Raw genomic sequence first — 7,002 nt, forward strand, 5'->3', positions numbered from 1 at the left:
ACTAAGAAGGAGAATAACATAATAGAAACTGGTATTTAATTTTATTTAAGGGGTCCTTAACATGATAATCATGATGCTAGAGGTATCTTAGTAAGGACATGGCTTTTGATTTTGGAGTTGACCATTAAGGAGAAGTTTAGAAAATGGATTAGTAGTGGTTGACCACAAGAAGCTATTATGGCTCTTGTGGCATGACCATGAGCTGACCATGAGTCACACATAGCATCAGGGTTCTGGGGAAAGCAAGTACTTCTTTTCTTAATGCTTACCTTGGAGGATTTCTTTCTCTAGTGCATCGTGATATTTACTGCTCCCTTTGCAAAACTCCTGTTACCTTCCTGGTTTGTCTCTTCTCTCTTACATTTCTTTTTTATTATTCATGGGTTCCTTTATTCTCTGCTGGACCTTGTAGTATAGCAATGTATTCATGCACTTCTCTCTCTTTGCTTTTGGTAGTTGCATCTAGACAGTTCAGATTCAACTCACTTTTTGTAATTAATATTAATTTTGACTAGTCTCTCTAACTCTAATCTATACATCTAACATTTCTCTATATTTTTCTTTCTTTTCTTTTTTAGGGACTTAGCCCAGACCTTAATTTTGACTAGATTCTTAGACTAATCCCTACATAAAGCTTTAAAATAATTTTTATGGCCATTTCCTCTTGGAGGTAAGGAAAGGGGAGCAGGTACTAAACTTGGGATAACACTTCTTGAAGAATGTTGTTGATTATTTCTCCTTTTTGGGAGATGAAGAGGTAAATCTCAGTGATGTGATTTAGAATCAAGTAAGACCTATTTATGTGATTTTTAAACTTGTCTCCCAGAGTTGGATAAATAATAATGCTCCAATAATGAATAAGCAACCAACTGTTCCAAATGGATCTTGAGGAAAAGGAGAAACTCAGAGACTCTGTTTTGATATTAGCTGCCTTGGAGGGAGATGAATAGATGGACGAACGTGCCTCAAGGAAAGGGTCACTGACACAGCATTTATTATCAGTATACACATCCAAAGGATGAGAAGGTTGTTGAAAGCTATCTACTGCTATGTTAGCTTTCTGAAATAATGGGTCATTCTCTTCAAAAAAAACTTTTGCCTTCCTCATTATATAAATAATAGAAATGCTTTAATCAATGCTTTCCACAGTTGTCCTTTCCCATATTTCTGGCATCATTTTCCAGGCCACCTTCCTTCTCCACACCTAAACCACATACCCTAAATAGCAGCTATTTTGGTCTCTTTGTTATTTCTTGCTTACTGCACCTCCTCATCAATCTTTGGGCTTTTGCTCTAATTTTTACCTCCCTTTTTATGTCTTTCTTCCCCACTTCAGAAATGTAGTTCAAGATCTACCTTTTCCGAGAAATCTTTGTGAATCAAACCTGTCTCTTCTAAATTTCCATGGCATGTTGCTTTAATCTTTGTTATGCCATTAAGTCATCTTAGCTCTTACGTTAATGTTTTTGTTTCTGAATCTTATACTAATATTCTCGGCTATGTAGCCACTCAGTAAATGTTTCTGAACATAACTGAACTCACTTAAGTTATATTAAGCTCAAACTCACCAGTTAGATCTTGGTGAGTGAGTGCACCAAAACTGCAGTCTTTCTTTTAACTACTATAGGGCCAAAGCCAAAGATTTTAAATGGAATATCAAGACTAATTTTTTTGAGTGGCTTCTGTAATGAATTATTTCATCTATTCATTTTGTGAAGCCAGGGACTGTGGTAGGGAGGCTAGCTCTGTGCTACTTGAATAAAAAATGGTCTATAACCTTAAGGAGATCAGAATCTATAAAAGAAAATAGAAACTTAAGTAATTCATTAGAATAAAAGATGATATAGAGACTATAGATAGTATCAGAGGACACAGGACTGACCAGTTGTGCTTGGCAGATATCAGGAAAGAGTTCACAGTGGTTCTGAAAGAGAAATAGGAGCTGTCCAGTTTAAGATGGCAGGGTGTATTCATGATAATCTCAAATTCAATTTAAAGTTTGTCTAATTATAGAACTGGTGTGCGGGTAATCATTCTAGGAATTTGTTTGAATGGGTTTATGTGTAAGATTGTGTGTGTGTGTGTGTGTGTGTGTGTGTGTGTGTGTTTGTGTGTGTGTGTGTGTGACTGAGTGAAGTTCAGAAAGAAGGGGGGATCTCCAGCACTGTGAGGCAGTGCTGAGCATACAAATGGGGGAGAACGGGGAAGAATGTCCCATCCTACACCTCTGCAGAGACTTAAGCCCTGGAAAGAGAAGAGTTAAGAACCAGAACCTAAATACATAGTGTTCATAAGGCAAGTTTTGGGATTCTAGGAATAAACTCGCTAAGGTAATCTTTTACTTCCTCTGAAATGTGGATGCTACATTCACATTCTGCAGCCAGAAACACTGCAGGCCATCAGTACTGCGAATGCCCCTGGTAGGGCCCTAGCATGTTTTTCCCACGAGTTCTCAACAACAGTAGAAGCTCTGGAGACACCGATTTGTCAAAGTCTAAGCATGATGATTTGGAAGCCAGACAGTTACTAATTGTGTGGCTTTGGGCAAATCACTTAAGTTATGAGTCTCATTTTCTTCATCTGTAAAATAAAGGTAATACTGAACTTGCCTAAGTCCATTGTGAAGATTAGGGAATCTAAAGGGCCCGATGGAGTAACCATCAGATATGCTACTGATATATTCGCTCAGTAGATAATTGTGCTATTACTATTAATACATTATTTTTTAATCTTTTTCATGACCTCCTTTGTCATTCAACTCCATGAATGCTTACAGTTATATTCCATAGGACAGATTTAAGCTATAGAAAATGTTTATCATTTTAATAAACATGGATTTAAGTAAGTTTTTGTTGATGTTATATAGTTCATTACTGACATTTAATAACTTTGTGCCTTACTGTGGCACTTTTACTTTAATATGGTGTAATAAATATTTGATAAATGGTGTTTTACCTGGTATACTGACTGCAGAACATACTTGCTGAGAAATTCTAGGCATTTCTTGTAACTCCTACTTTCTGTACTTTTGCTGTCTCAAATTAACTTCGTATAAGGGATTTGAATGCAGTTTGACCATTGCTGCAGTGTCAATTATCAGTGTATCAGAGATTCATTGCTACTAACAAATTCTGATTTATGTTTGACTCAGAGCATGCCAGCAAAAGAACAATAGCTATGTTTATTTCTAAAATGAAAGAAGACAAGTGAGGTTTTCTAGTTGGAAGTGTCTATGTGTGACTGTTGATTCAAAATGGAAAAACTTGTGAAATGCTTGTAAAATTCAGGAGACATAGCTGGTTTTGGATATCCTGATAAACTCAACAAATCACATATTTTTCTTCAAAAGGCTGTAGGTGAATAGATGATAGAGATCTTAAACTCTTAATTTTGTCCATCCAGAAATCCCTCTCATTGGTAATGGTAGAGATATTATGCCTTGGTTTTCATCTAGTGGGAAGACTGAAATTGGTAAAAATCATGATAAAGCTGTATATTTTACAGGGACCATCAAATTAAATTTCATGTGAAGTTTGAGTCAAGGTGGGAAAATGCACTTATGATGGAAGTATAAAACTTGGTTAAAAAATAAGGAAAAAATGCTTGCCCTTAAAATTTTTGTGGAAAATACATACCTGCAAATAATAGATGGAGCTGTTGAGGTCACATGTCTTTTGTATGTCTTCTCCAGTGTTCTGTTTTACAGAGCACACAACTGTTATCTTTACTGAACTTAAAAAAAAAAAATCATACCTAAAAGATCAAGTGTGGGAAAGAACTGAGTCGACGAAATATAGCAAATGTATTGTTCCCCATATCTTGGCAATGAAATAACCCTGAAATGACTGTATGTGAGGATGTATTGATTAAAAAAAATATGGCTGGTCCTACCAACCATATTGGTAGCATTGACTCTTATTTTTAAAAATTTATTGCCAAGACTATCCATCCATTTGGATAAATACTTTTTTCCAAAAAAAAAAAAAATCCTTGAATAGTTGATATTTTCTTCATTTTAAATCCAGGTAAATGAACATATTATTGGGTTTGACTTCAGATCTATAATTCATTCCTATCTTTCCTGTCTAAAAGAGCAACTAGAATAAGTTAATACTGTTCCCAGGCTCAAACAGTATTAAGACACTGATTTGTAAATGTCAGAATGAGATCTTAACATTTGCAAGAAATACCCAAATAAGACTGCCAAAGATCGTTAGTGTCAGGTGGTATGAGAACAAGACAACATTATCTTTTAAAATTCATTTCTACTCAGTGTATGTCGTATACCAAAATAATTCTTCAGTAGTTCAAATTGATGTTCGGCTGTTCTTAATTGATGGGATGGTGCACTTCCTGATTACTCAAGATAATTTTTAAAGTTTTTATTTTGAAATAATTTTAGACTTCCAGACAAGTTGCAAAAATAGTGCAGAATTTCTTTATACTCTCCATGCATCTTTCCCTAATGTTAATATCCCACATAACTGTCATATAGTCATTAAAACTAAGAAATTAACATTGGTATAATAATATTGGCTAAACTACAGACTGTTCATATTTCATTAGTTTTTTTTTTTAACATTTTCACTTAAAAATTGAATTATAGTCAGTTTACAATGCTGTGTCAATTTCTGGTGTACAGCTTAATATTTCAGTCATATATATACATACATAAATTCATTTTTATATTCTTTTTCATTATAGGTTACTACAAGATAAATCATTAGTTTTTATTAAAATTCTTTTCCCTTTTTTTTCCTCAGAATCCAATTCAAAATCCCACAACACAAGTAGTTGTAATGTCTTAGTCTCTTCCAATATATGACAGTTCCTCAGCCTTTCCTTGTCTTTGTGACCTTTACACTTTTGAAGAGTACTCTGGTCAGTTATTTTGTAGAATGCACCTCAACTTGTGATTGACGTTTTATCATAATTAAAGTCATCCATTTTTGGCAAGGGTACTGCAGAAGTCATATGCCCTTCTCATTGTATCATATCAGGAGATTCGTGATACTACGTTTCTTATTACAGTGGCCTTAAAGATGGTGTCGTCTGGGTTTTCCACTATGAAGTTACTATTTCCTCATTATAATTAAAGATACCTTGGGGAATATTCTTAGAGGCCATTCAAATATCCTGTTTCCCCTCAAGATTTTATCCACTAATCTTTGAATCTATTGGTAAATTTTGCTTGTAACAGTTATTATTGTGATTTCCTGATGGGGATTTTTCTATTTCTACATTCTTTCTGTTCTTATAAGTTGCAATTATTTTGTAAAGAAGAACTGTCCCTTCTTCCCTATTTCTTTTTGTTCCCACCTATTTATTTATGTGCTTGCTCATGGATACTCTCTTCCATGAGTGTTAATCCAATACTGTCATTTTTATTCTGTTGCTCAAGTTGTCCCAGCTTTCATGCTGGTGCCTGCACCCTTTCAACATGTTTCTGTCTTTTTTGAGCACTTCTTTACTTTATTGGCACCACAAGATGCTCTAGACTTATCTTTAATTTTCTTCATCCAGACTCAGAATAAACCACTTCACCAAGAAGTCATGGTTTCTTTTGCTGAAAAACAGTGTTCAGAAACCAAGATCTGGATACTAGATATACTCATAGCTACTGGGGTACCATTGCTTCAAGTACTTCTCAGCAGACAGAGCTAGAAATTTGATGAATAGTACATGCCTATATATACATAGATTTTTATTTCTGTATTTATCTGCGTATGTATTTTTGACACTGTACTTATACTTCCAGTTCCAATCCAGTGACGCAAGGTTCAGGCTAGTCGTCTCTCTTCCATATTTGCAACTTCTTTCTGTGACAGTCACAAATCTGGCTGTCAGTATCTATATTACATTCGTCAATTAATCAACCTCAGTATACATATCAGCTAGTTCTGGATTGGTTGATCCATTCGCCCATGAAATACATATTTTCTAATTAGAGTATGCTGTTTGGGTAGAGTATCTTTTGTCTTTAGCCTTATAATATCAGCCAAAATATGATTTGCCAAAGTAATTAAAGTTAATTCTTTTCTTTTCCTCCACATTCCTTGTGGTTATGTTATTTATTTGTAACATAGTTCATTCGTTAGTTTTTATTTCATTTTGGGTTCTCCTACATGCTGGTTGAGTTTTTAAATTTTACATTACGCATTCTTTGTTGTACTTATGAGCCTATGAGTTTTGAAAAATGAATGGAGCCATTTATCCATCACTGCCGTCATGATACAGAATAGTCTCATCACCCTCAACACACCCTCATGCTGCCTCTTGGTAAAATACTCCTCCCACGACCTTGTATTCTCGATGCTGATTTTTCATCCTTATAATTTTGCCCTTTAGCATGTCACATACATGGAATAATAGGTATAGTTTTGAATATGGCTTCTTTCATTTAGCCGAATGTATTTAAGGGTCATCAATGTTGTGTGAATCCACAGTTTGTTCCTCTTTATTGCTGAGAGGTATTCTAGTATATGGATGTACCACAGTTTGATTACCTCTTCACTGGCTGAAGAACACCTGGGTTGTTTCTGGGATTTGGTGATTATGAATAAACTTGCTGTAAACATTCACATACGGGTTTTTGTGAATGTAAGTTTTGACTATGGGGGGATAAATACCTAGTAGTGGCTTTGCTGGATTATGTTGTAAGTGTATATTGAACTTTATAAGAAACTGCCAAACTGTCTTCCTGCAGTGCTAAATCATTTTGCCCTCCTACCAGCAACGTATGAGAGTTCTAGCTGCTCTGAATCCTCACTAGCAGTTAGTTAGTGTTATCATCATCTTCATTACAGACAAGAAAATGGAGATTAAGAAATATTTAAAAACTTGTCTAAGGTCACACACATAGTGCCAGGACTCAGATTTGAACCCAAGCTCAGTGAGTTCCAAATTCAGTTATTATTTCACTATCCCTTTTTCATAAGAACAGTTATTATTTATCCACATTTACTCATTTACATGGGGAGTTTAGGTTACTTTTTCAAAGAG

Source organism: Vicugna pacos, chromosome 15 (genome assembly GCF_048564905.1).
Source record: "Vicugna pacos chromosome 15, VicPac4, whole genome shotgun sequence".
Classification (NCBI taxonomy): domain Eukaryota; kingdom Metazoa; phylum Chordata; class Mammalia; order Artiodactyla; family Camelidae; genus Vicugna; species Vicugna pacos.